The sequence below is a fragment of the Protopterus annectens genome, chromosome 5.part0 (genome assembly GCF_019279795.1).
Source record: "Protopterus annectens isolate FY-2018-M chromosome 5.part0, PAN1.0, whole genome shotgun sequence".
Classification (NCBI taxonomy): Eukaryota; Metazoa; Chordata; order Ceratodontiformes; family Protopteridae; genus Protopterus; species Protopterus annectens.
Window position 1 is genome coordinate 241899652 of NC_056735.1, and position 14019 is coordinate 241913670.

Below are 14019 nucleotides of genomic sequence, written 5' to 3' on the forward strand. Positions count from 1 at the left end.
CGATACCTGTAACATGTGGTTTCTTGCCGCCAATTGGTGTTCCTGAGTGACTTATTACTTGCACATCAGCTGTGCAGCTACTCCATTCACCAATTACGTGGCAACAGTGGGGTATAATTGAATTCTCCACTTGGGGGTTGCCCATTTGCCCTACCTTCAGGGAGACGGCCTGTATTGTTGTGAGTAATTGCAACTGCTATGTGTAGAGACACGGATAGTTTGGATTCATGTCCCCCATGGATTGTGTGTGACGGCTAGAGTATGTGGTTCTACATGTGAGTGTACCTGTCATCCCAACCGTCTGATAAGGGACTATTGCAAACAAAACCTGTAACATCACCGTTTGTTCCATTATACAACGGCTACGATTTCACATGGCGCCTTTAAATGTGTCTCTCACAAGGTATGTTAATGCTTCTGCAGATGTAATTGACTGACTGGATATTTGTGCTGTAATTACAGTCTGTTTTGCTATAGTTTCATGTGTGGGGGGTGTAGGTGGGTGTACATAGCATATACAGGTTTGTGGGGCTTGCATTTCTACATATTCCATATATGAGTGTGGACTCCTTCCCTAATTAAGGAGCTATCAGTTAGTAGACTTTTGTTACGGGCATATACATTGGGCCATTGTTAATTGGTTTCTATATAGTATGCAGGTGAGGTTGATACTTCCATACCTCAGGAATTACAGCGATATGTAAAGGAATGTTACTAAATGACAGCTGTCCCGTGTATTTCTGTCCCAGATATTTGCAGTCATTGCAGTTGTGTTGGTAACTGAACCTCTTTGGCATGGGTTGCCACCTTTTCAAATGGCCATTGTGGGGCACTTGCGGGACACACATCGGTGTTTACAGGCCGACACATACCCACGGTCAGTACACATGATAGCACATACTTTTATCCTCAATACATACTTATTGTTGTAGGACTTTGGCTACTTATCATATTGCATGTAACATTTATGTTTCGTACATACAGGCATAACTATTTAATGCAACTATTACATAATATATGGGACATAATAATGTCCTACAGTCTCGGACAGTTGCCCTTTGTAATGTTTTATGTCAGGACACAATTGCCTAGGGAGGGGCTGTCCCTCCTAATGTGGGACAGGTGGTAACCGTATGCCTACGGCTAGCTATAACCACACCTACCATAATGATCTACCTCCGAGTTGGCACTGACAGACACACGATGCAGACATACACACACACATTACAGTCACATGGAAATGCACACGGCACCATCAACACACATACATACACAGACTACGGCAATCACAAACACAGTTGAACACAGTACCTATGTGGACCGCAACACCGGCAGCGGTAACTAAATGTCTCTTCATATCATGATAATATTACTCGTCATTCTAGTGTTCCGGTACTGTGTTCTTTCGGTCTTTCAGCCTCGTAGTTATGCATGTCGGTATGTGACACATTGCATAGTTGGTGGTATCCTATTTATTTGTACCTCCAAGGTTTTATGAATGTCGTTGACCTATCTATATATTTGCAGATATCGGTGAATCCATATATATATCAACATATATCTCTCTATCACCCTTTCTAGCTGTATTATATATATGTATATATATATAAATGTATATATATATATATATATATATATATATATATATATATATATATATATATACATATGTATATATATATATATATATATATATATATATATATATATATATATATATATATATATATGTATATATATATATATATATATATCTGACAGAGAAAGTGACAGGCAAAATACACCTTTCATTGTGTACTTGTTGGTGTATACTGTTTCCTGGACTCCGCACGTTTGTGTCTGAACCTGTCACATTACACACCTGCCGTAGGTACATCTTGGCTACCATAGTGTTAGGTGATTGTATACATGATTGTGTGTTCTACTCCTGGCAGTGGCCATTTTACCCTTCAGAGCAGGCACTATTAGTACAGGGTTGAATAACGCTGGTTTCACCTGTTCTGGAAATCATTGACTGTGATCTGCGCGATATTCAGAGAAGCTTAGCCCTGCTTCACACATGTCCGTATAGTCATACTTAAACGACGCTTACCAGCACTGGGCAACGCATATTCCCGCTAACGTGTGCTAAACATGATCTGATGACCTGCATCCGACATGCATTATTCGTGCTTTTGGGATTACATTACACCCCTTGCAGGACGTGGGACCGGGAACATGCACGACGGTCACTGCATTTACCACTTGGCCATCTGGGATTTGTACACGTGTTATGGCATTTTGTATGTGGAGTATACTACAGCTGTTACTCCATACTGCACTCACATGGGTAACTCATTTAGTTTACATATGGATGAGTCCAATTAATGGTATGTCCATGTGATGTTTACTGGATGTGCTCCAGCATTGTGTATGTATATCACAGTGAGCCACACACAATAATGTGCTACACCTTCAAATGACCATTGGTGGAGCATGCTGGGGTGACAAATACCTGTCATGGGTACACCCCATGCCTGGACACAACATCCATGATTACATTACGTGGAGCCCCTCATTAACACAGCAGGGAATCTGTGCAGAGTGTGTGGAGAGCAGTGCTTACACACATGTGATCCCGCGATTGCCTCTGCTCCACTGAGCGACAGTTGGTCACTCAATGTTGTGGCGACAGCAGACACTGTTTGCCTCGTTTGGTGTATGGCCTCTGACAATCGGGCGTGTACCTACCGATGTACCTAGGAACCTATACACACAGCACCAACATATGCTGATAGGCGCATGTACTGTTCAGGTGTTGACATTCCTTGTTCCAATAGCTGTTGTGTGTACAATGTTTGAGGGCTGCCTATGTAGGATTCACACAGTAGGCCACCTATACATTACAATTTACAGGTGGTCGTGTGTGTGCCATCCATTTTACTGTGTGTGCAAGTGGAGAGGTGTGTCAGTCCATAGTGGCCTACACTGTCAGAGTATGTGCTATATGTTCCCTCTTTGCCAAGGCATAGGCATATTGGGCATGCCTCCGTCTGCCTACTGGGGCTGGCACAGGGTGTTCATGGTCTGAATCCCTCTGTGCCTGTGATGGCCTTGGCAATTGCGGTGGGCTATGAGGCCCTTCACCATTTTGTCCCTGCTGCAGCTGTTTCCGCAGGATCATATTATGTAGCATGGCGCATACTATGAAGATGTGGGCACACGTGCCTGGAGAGTACTGCAAGGCTCCACCAGATGTGTCCAAGCAATGGAACCGTGATTTCAGCATCCAGAACACATGCTCTATGATGATTCTGGTTTGTGCGTGTGCCTCATTATGGCGTTCTTGCATGGGTGTGTGTGCATTTCTGATGGGAGTCATCATCCACGGCTCCAGTGCATAGCCAGCATCCCCCACAAGGTGGCCATGTGGGATGTCCCCCCCTGACAAATACCTGATACAGCTGTGAGGCATGCCAGATATGGGAGTCATGGTAGCTTCCAGGGCTGCCAGCACACACATCCATGATAATGCCCTGGGCATTGCACATGACATGGCAGTTGATGGAGTGGAATCCCTTGCAGTTTATGTAGCACCTACCATGCTCACTGGGTGGTGACTTGATATGTATGTGCGTGCAGTCTATCACACCCAGTACCTCCGGGTAGTGTGCCACATGGTGGAAGTGACGTATATTGCTGGCCAACTCCTCTTGAGATCGGGGGAAGTATATATGCTCATTGGCATGTGGTAACATGGCATCCAGGAACTGGTGTAGTCCCCTGGATGCTGATGCCTGTGAGATCCCCATTATATCTCCAGTTGGCCTTTGAAAGGTACCTGTGGCTAGTATTCGCAAGCTTACACATACCTTCGTGTCCACTGGGATGGGTTCTCCTCTGTTGTTTCTGGTTCTCAGGCGTGGCTGGCACAGCTCAACTCTTTGCTGTAACATGTCCCTGTCCACCCTATAATGCTCTACTATCTCCAGATCATGTAGCCCCTGGTAGGTTACCCTTGGTCTGAACACTCTTCTCCTCCTTTGGGGCCTGCAGTGGTTGTCAGCATCATCCTCCACAACACCATCAGTCTCTAACACATGGTGATGAATCACAGCTACACAGCTATGGCAGCTCCCAACATGTACATTCTAAAAGTTCCCCGTGTGTTTACACCTATGGTACAGTGTTTGGGAATACACAGGTGTGTGTAGGGTGCTTTCATACTTTATACTATTGTGCTGTGAACACCAATGATGTCATTGGGTGTGTATGTACGATCGTAGCTACAGGGTATCTTATGTGTTTTACTACAGGAACTACTATTGTGGTGCCTTTGGTGTTGAATTACATTTGGCTGCCGTGGATTACCTCTCGCCCTTCCCTTTACATTTCTTCATGTTTCACCTACCATTTTCTGGCATGCATCCAGCAGCCTGCTTTCATTTGTACTTTCCTAGACCTGGCTTATCTTGCGTAATGTGTTCTATTGCCGGTCTACTGTATGTTTGCTTTGCTCTGCTATGACAGTTCTCATTTCTTTGCAATCCGATGCCTCCCCTATCCTGTTTTGCAGGTTTCTGTGAGCAGACTTGTCAGCTGCCATCGATTACCCGCTGTGAGTTAATAGGTGTTAATTGCTCAGTTGTACTCCAATTACCCTACTGCGGCATTTCCTTCTTTTCTTCCCCTGACCTTCCTGTTTGTGCTATGGTTCGCGGCGTGTGCATCCGCTTACCAGGTTTCAGGCACATTTTCATCCATGTACACATGTGCTCTCGGGCACCATATGTGCTCTCAGCTAAAGGATTCTATACCTTCCTCCCCACCCCTGTCCTGCAGCTTTGCTTAGCAACGGCCAGGCCAGATTTGCATTGCTCCAATGTGCTTACAGCTACGGTAGCACACCCCACTGCTGATGTCATGTATACCTCTGAGCCACTCCTCGGTGTTATAGCGCTGCGCCGCATGGTACATCTTTAATCCGGCAGGATGTTTGCGATTCAGTATTACCTGCCTCATTTGCATTGCATTGACTACTAATTCATAGTTATCACACCGAACACTGTCACAGACCCTTAGCAACCCTTGCAGCTTGGTTGTGGTGTACCATGCATACCATTGTGTATTATGGTGAAATCCTGATTTGGATTACATTGTGATTTTTATGACATTTGTATATATTTTCTTTGTGTTCCAGTTTGCGTACACATGCCCTGCGGTTGTACTTTGCGTTACTGTGGACATGACATTAAATGTTATTTTTTAGGTGTTGTGCATCTTTTCTTATGCCATTGGCTGTGTATTTAGCCATTGGCATATGTTAACTTTGTAATACATGAGTCTGGTCCGCTTCCATAGCTCCGATGTTCTGTTTGGGAAAATGTGTTTTTTGGTTTACATTTCCGTGGGCTTACGCTACGCCTGCACCACTTCATGAATCGCTATGTACCTTCATTTGCATGGTGCGGCACTGTGCATGGGGTGATTAGCATACCTAAGCCGAGGGCTGCGCAGTTCTGGCGTACGCCGGTAGTGCACGTGGAATTGCATCATACCTGAATCGCTCGACGGCCATATTTGGCATTATACCGCCTACGCCTGGCGCAAGCTTCATGAATCCCAGGGTTTAGTGACTGCATAAACTCTGCTGCACCTGACCTGATCAAAGCCAGGTCTTCCCATAAAAACAAGCAGCCATGGTGGACCAAGTATAAACATATTATATAAGAAGAGGAAGAAACTGTTGTCCAAAAGCAAAAGGGATATCACTCTATAGAGGAACAGTTCTCTCCTAAGCCTAAACAAGAAAATCAGAAATCTTGTAAAGTCCTTTAAAGCAAATTATGAAACTAAAATCACATCCCTAGCCAAAGATAATCATAAGGCATTCTTTAACTATATCCAAAGTCTAAAAGGGAATTCCCAGCTATGTGTTAAACTGGTTGTAAATGGGATTACTCATACTACATAGGAAGATGTCGCCAACCTGTTAGCTGACAGATTCACTGCAAATTTCACCCCCCATACCCACCTACCATGTCTTAAAGCATACCTAACACCATCATTCTGCCTAGTATCTCTTGAGAACAGGTCATCTCTGAGCTCACCAAGGCCAAAAACATAGCCCCAGTAGGACCAGATAATATTCCAAGTTGTTTACTAAACAATCTAAAATAAGACTTTGTGGACCCACTTGGTGTTCTCTTTAATCATAGTTTGAGAACTGGCCATGTTCCTGCAGAACGGAGAACAGTAACATTAATCCCATGCACAAAGGGGGGGGGCATTAACTGACCCTGGTAACTACATACCCATAAGTCTAACCAGCTTCATCTGCAAGGCCATGGAAATAATTATCATGGCCCTTATCAACAAGGACATAAGTGACCTCCAAATGCCAGACCCAACCCAGTTTGCTTTTGTTAGGGGTAGATCATTCTTAATAAACATGGTAGATTTCTTTCAGAATGTCACCAAAGACATAGGTGAGGGTAAGACACTATCTCGACCTTGTCAAGGTTGTTGACATATTTCCCACTCTAGCATCATTGAGAAACTCTCCCACATAGGGATTAATCCTTACAATACTAGATGGGTAGCTAATTGGCTCAACAACAGAATACGCTCTGTCAAAATTGGTGATTCTAGTGTGTTGGATGCGAGTTCCAGTCCTCCAAGCAAACACTCACAGCCAAACCAACCTCCAATGAAAAATAAAGTCAGAAAACCTCCAAATATTCCACGATTTATTGTGTAATTCCACGAAGTAGGGAACCGCCGTAACCAGCTCCACTGATGTACACCACAAATACAAATAACACGATCTACCTAGGTTTCGTCCGTAGACTTCTTCAGAATCTGAAGAATTTCATTGGAGGTTGGTTTGGCTGTGAGTGTTTGCTTGGAGGACTGGAACTCGCATCCAACACACTAAAATTGGTGATTCTACCTCCACCAGTACACCCGTTACTAGTGGGAGTACCACAGGGGTCTGTGGTGACTCCCATACTGTTTGGCATCTATTTCTCAGAAGTCCAGGCCAAAGTAGATGGCCTTTGGTTCACCAAGTTCACTGATGATTGCAAATTAGAAGCAATCATTGAATCTCCGATGATGTCAACATAATGCAAGAAAGGCTAACACAAACAAATGACTGGTGCCAAAGCCATGGTCTAAAACTAAATGCAAAAAATACATTATTATTACCTTTGGCAAAACAGAATTCCCTACAAATTACAGTGTTGACATCACTCCCATGAGTTCCAACCTAGTGGTACGAGACATGGGTACACAGGTTGATAGCAATATGAACTTTGAGCACCAAGTTTCCACAATGGTGTGGAAGGCCTTCTACATAGAGCACCTCACAAGCAAGGGCATAACATCCAGGTCAAGGGATGTTATAACTCTACTGTACTTGACCCTCACCAAACCACTAATAGAGTATAATGTGCCCTTTTGCATGTAACTCACTAGAAACTTGTAACAGCTGGAGAGACCTTAGGAGGCTTTTCACTAAGAAAATACAGGGACTCCAAACCATGGCCTATGTGAAACAGGCTGAAAACCCTGTCAATTTACTCTGTATCTTAAAGGCTGCTGATAGGTGATTTGTGACTGGCCTATAGGGGAATCTCCAACCTTGCCCTAATGGAAATGCTGCACATCTGCAAGTCAAATGGCACAAGAGTCACTAGCTCTATTTTATTTTTATTTAACATTTGTTTACTGGGAAAGTCTGACTTGCAATGAGGCCAATTTTCAGTGGAGGCCCAGGGAAAACCATGGGAGGAAACCAACATGAATGCAGGGAGGAAATGCAGTCTCTACACATAAGGCACCCCAGCCAAGAATCAAACAGGAGAACCTCTTGCTGTGAGGTGACAATGCAACCACTGCACCACTGCGTTGTGCTCTATAGATCTCAACTTACCTTATGACATTAACAGAACATGTTGGAGAGAAAGATATGTCTCCCAGAGACTGACACTTTTCTGGAATAGACTCCCAGAGACTGACACTTTTCTGGAATAGACTTCCTATTCATGTAAAATAGAGCTTCTCACTGACCCTTTACAAATGCAACCTAGATAATTGGATGTGAGACTGCAAATTCACCCCTGGTGTGGCACCCATGTCCCTCATGAACAGGGGTAGCCGGTGTTGATCACAGACCCACTCTGTTCATAAATTCATTCTGTGACCTACCCAAAAAGAGAAATAGGGATACTTGGGATTAACATGGCTAGGCTTGTAAAGGACCTAGGGCCGCTAGCCTAGTAAACTCCTATGACCCTTTGAACCTAAGAACCAGATGCTCACTGTCTACACTGCTGTTGAACATTGCATGTGAGCATGGCCACAGAATTTTGCTATGATCAATATCTGGAACCAGATTGCAAAGTAGCACCAGTGTCACACTGGGATTTACCAGACTGGAGTGTAGGTTCACCACCAGTATGATGACCTGCATTGGAGGAACACTGAGATTTCACCAGAGGGTTGACAATGTGTGGAGACAGTCAGTGATTTCTTACAGTAAGTGTCATAATTCCCAGTGTATCTGTGCATTCCTATGGAAGTCACACATAAAGCTGTGAACCATATGCCTAAACAATAAGTCAAGGTAACTGCTTTTCCCCTGTGAATGGGTTCAATTCCCATGGTGTTTTTTCATCAATAGTGTTTATTATGACATACTTTTGAATATAAGACCTGTTTGGCACCTTGTACAGTATATCATTTTACATATCCAGCATGGCCATGTTTCACTTTTGTGTACAGTGCCTAGGCTGCGGATGAGTAAGAATTTCTCTGTTATCTGCAACAGTCTGACACCATTGTACAGTATACTTCTGTATGTATGAATACTGAGTCACACAGCCCTACATAATTCTACTCTGCTTTAGAAAATGCACAGTACTGTTAAACACGTGTTTGCTGAACACATTAATGTAAGACAACAGCAGGTAATCATGTCTACCAGATGTTGGTCTTTGTAAACCTTAACACAATCTGGCTGTAAAACTTCTCAGTTGTGTGTGGAGCATGAAGGCCTATAGCACTTAAGCTTGAATGGATACATATTCCTCCATTATCTGCAGGAATACAGGCTCTTCCAACAGTAGTTTGTTGTGGGGGAAGGTATTGTGCTGTCTCTTAGTTCAAGCTGATAAGCAAGAAGTCATTGTACAAATATAATGGATACATGTAGTTTCAAATCCACATAGAGGATAGCTTAGATTACATTTTATCCATCTGTGAAAATGTTTTGAAACTGCTTGTACAGATACCTGCTTGTTAATGTATACATTTAGTTTGTGCATGCTCATACCTATTGCATTTATTTGTCGGATTACTATAACTATCTCGATTATCCATACATTTTCTAGAAATTGCAACTATGTCAATATGGCTGTATGTGCAAGGCTTTGACCATAGAGGTATACTTCACCTGTATATTTGGAATGTAGCTCTCAACCAATCAGGGGTACATCTCAACATAATCAGGGACTGATCCAGAAATACTCCATAACAAACAGGAAAACATTCTTTATGTTACTACTATTAATGTGTGACACTAGCAGAATACAGGAATGTAAAATATTATATACTTACCAAAGTTAAGGTATTCTGTACCTCTACTTACTGTCATTATTTATTATGTGCAATTCATCACCTGTCTGCTAGTGTTATTAGAGGGACAGAGATACACTTTGAGTCAAAATCAGGAACATCCCTGAATATCAGGGACATTTGTGAGGTATGATTTGGTGTGTAACAATAAATTCTATTTAGACATTTCCTGCCCTCCTACTATGACATACTGGTGATGAGCAGGAAGTCTGGTGTATTTGTCTGTTAAGTGTTCTATTGAAATGCCTCTGACTCTATGCTATGAAATGTTACTGTTGTGTATTTTTTGTTGCGACCAGTGTGCTGACATACAGTCATGCTTTCATGTTTTGGTTTACAAATGCATAGCACATAGGGCACATTGGAATGTGCTTTACCCATCTTGTAATATGGAAACCCTGATCCATGTTTTACTCCTTCCCTGCACAATCATACCTGCAGTTACTCCATGATAATACCCAAGGTGGTTTAGTTAGGCAGGCAAGTGTAAAGACTGCAATATGAACCTAGCTGGAAGTCAAAGGTGTGACTCTCAGGTCTTCCAGTTTGTGTTCAGTACTTTTCAAAGCCTTACACATTCAGTGAAGTATCATCATGTGTGACATGGCAATAAATGAATAGGCAAAATTTGTAATGTTATTCAATGTAAAGGGTAGAGAGCATGCACAAGCTCACTGTATTTCACTGATATTTTATACATACTTAATCTGTATAATTCATACATGCATTTTACCTTTTGTGGGTGAAAAGGATGGTTCAACAATCAGGCACTGTTGCCAGGTTGGAGGAGCAACAGAGACAGAGAGAGAGAGAGAGATGTGTTAGACATTCCCACATTATTTTTACCTAGACTAGATCATAACATTGTTAGAGGAGTAGTTTGGTTTGTAGCTGCATGCATGCTACTATTAAGTCAAAATTACCCAACATGCATCTGTAAGGTAAATTGCAATAGTCATAACTTTACTGTTACTACCAGTATATATTTAATTAAAAAGTTTACATTTGAGTTAGGAGCAGGGCATTTTTGCTGAAGATAGTGTTTTTGATTGCACATCACAACCAAGATGACAGTTCTATAACTGTCACAGTTTTTTTTTTGTTTGTTTGTTTTTTTACCTGTAACATGCTGTATGTAAGTTAATCGTGTTGTTGTTGATGAACTTGTATGTTTGGCTGTCTGCTTTAGATAATTGTAATACCACTTACCCGACTTTTAAATCGCCAAGACAAAAACACAGAAAATCCACTTTAACAAACACTGACATCACTGATAAAAACTACAAGCTAGTAACCAGTCGTCTACCATGTTGAACTTTGCCTCTTTCCTCACTGTAGTGTGATCTTGGAGTTGGTATGTTTAGTTAGGGGGTGGGTGCAACCCCCCGACATGGGGAGGGGTGAAGCCCCCCACATAGGTGGGTTTAATGTGGTTCTGTTTTCTTGTTTTGTGGTGGTGTGGCCAAGTGTTTACTTACCTGTAGTTTTTTTGTCAGAGTTGTCAGTGTTCATTTAAGTGGATTTTCGGTGCTTTTGTCTCGGCAATTTAAAAGTTGGGTAACTGATATATCGATTATCTGAAGTAGACCTCTGGTTGTTCACATATGGAATGAGTGTGTGCTATCTTAGCATTAGGATGACTGTTAGCAGACTGTCTGGCTTGTATGCCAGTTCAGCATTGCTAGTGGTTCTGCATACAAGACTGCTTCTGCTTTGTTTACAATGTACTTGTGCCATGTGTTTATAGGATTTGTTGTGTACATAGAATGGATTTAAAAAAGTTTATACATCCCTGTTAAAATGCCAGATTTTTGAGATATAAAAAAAAATGAGACCACAATAAATCATTTAAAAACTTTTCCCACCTTTAATATGACCTATATCCAGTAAAATTCAATTGAAAAACAAACAAATATGTTAGGGGAAAAAATATAAAAAATAAAAAACGTACAATAAGCTGGTTGCATAAGTGTGCACACCCTTAAACTAATACTTTGTTGAAGCACCTTTTCATTTAATTACAGCATTCAGTCTTCTTGGTAGGAGTTTATCAGCATGGCACATCTTGACTTGACAATATTTGCTCACTCTTCCTTGCAAAAGCGCTCCAAATCTGTCAGATTGTGAGGGCATCTCTTGTGCACAGCTCTCTTCAGGTCACCCCACAGATTTTCTATTGCATTTAGGTCTGGGCTCTGGCTGGACTATTCCAAACCTTTAATTTTCTTCTGGTGAAGCCATTCTTTTGTTGATCTGGATGCATGCTTAGGGTCATTGTTGTGATGAAAGGTGAAATTCCTCTTCATCTTCAGCTTTCTAGCAGATGCCTGAAGGCTTTGGGCCAAATGTGACTGGTATTTGGAACTATTCATAATTCCTTCCACCTTGACTAAAGCCCCAGTTCTATCGGAAGAAAAGCAACCCCAAAGCATGATACTGCTACCACCATGCTTCACCATGGGGATGGTGTTCTTTTGGTGATACAAAGTGTTGTTTTTGCACCAAACATACCTTTTGGAATTGTGGCTAGAAAATTCAACCTTGGTCTCATCAGACCATAACACATTTTCCCACATGCTTTTGGAAGACGTGTTGTATTGTTTTCCAAATTTTAGCTGGGCCAGGATGTTTTTCTGTATAAGAAAAGTCTTCTGTCTTGGAACCCTACCCAATAGTCCAGATATATGGAGAATATGGGAGATTGTTGTCACATGTAGCACACAACCAACACTTGCCAGAAATTCCTGCAGCTCCTTCAGTATTGCTGTAGGTCTCTTGGCAGACTCCCTGACCAGTTTTGTCTTGTCTTTTTATCAGTTTTGGAGGGATGTCCAGTTCTTTGCAATGTCACTGTTGTCCCATATTTTCTCCACTTTTTGATGATTGTCTTCACTGTGTTCCATGATATATCCAATGCTGTGGAAATTTTTTGTACCCTTCTCCTGACTGATACCTTTCAACAATGAGATCCCATTGATGCTTTGCAAGCTGTCTGTGAACCATGGCTTTTGCTGTGCAGGCAACTGAGTAAATGTCAGGAAAATCCTAATAGGATAGCTGAACTTTATTTGGGGTTAATGAGAGTTTCTTTAATTGCTGGCAGGTGTATACCCAAGAAGACTGAATGCTGTAATTAAATCAAAAGGTGCTTCAACAAAGTATTAATTTAAGGGTGTGCACACTTCTGCAACCAGTTTATTGTATGTTTTCTTATTTTTTTATATTTTTCCCCTAACAGATTTGTTTGTTTTTCAATTGAGTTGTACAGGTTATAGGTCACATTAAAGATGGGAAAGGTTTTGAATGATTTATTGTGATCTCATTTTTTTATATCACAAAAACCTGGCATTTTAACAGGGGTATGTAAACATTTTATATCCATTGTAGCTCCTAATGTTCTTCATTTATGTCTGCTTGTTAAATAATCATAGGTCATCATAGTAGTGTTTGCATTTAGCAGATACATGCATAGGGATCACTAACAAATGTATGTAGGGTATTGATCCATTAGTAATGTGTGTGTATGGGATTCACAAAACAACAAAAACTAAAAACCGCGAAATTCAAAACCTCATATACCGGAGGTTTTGAATTTCACGGTTTTACTACACACACATACACACACACACACACACACACACACACACACACACACACACACACCATCCACCACACAAACACACACAATCATTCTACTACATGAAAGTAGGGGGGCAAGCCCCCTGTACCCCCCCACACCACCCCTACTTAAATATTCTCACTCTGAGGTCGCACTACATACAAACACACACAAAACACCACCACACAAGCTACTTTCTCTTCGCACACACACATCACAGCAACAAAACACACTGACACACACTACAGTCCCTACCCAAACCCCTTAACACACACACACACACACACACACACACACACACACACACACACACACACACACACACACACACACACACACACACACACACACACACACACACACACATACACACACACACACACACACACCAACACACACACACACTTACCTGAATATATAACCATAGCGAAACTTTAGACGCGCAAATTTCAAAACCTCCGGTATTCAAGGTTTTGAATTTCGTGCTTCTAAACTTTCGCTATTATGTGGATTCGGCTTCTTGGGCTCGAAATACTGAAATTCAAGATTTCAGTATTTTGAGCTTCTGAATGGAACCCATGTGTATGGCATAACCTAAGGGTTTATATGTTACATGCTTTCTCTGTGCTTATGATTGCCCACTTTTTCTAGGGTGCTGTGTTGCATTCCAACTATTTGATGCTGCTGTGTCAGCCAATGACCATGTTGCTTTGTTCATCTCATTTACATGTAGCTTCTATATTTCCCATTGATTTTTCTACTTAGTCTTTCGTTAAAATATA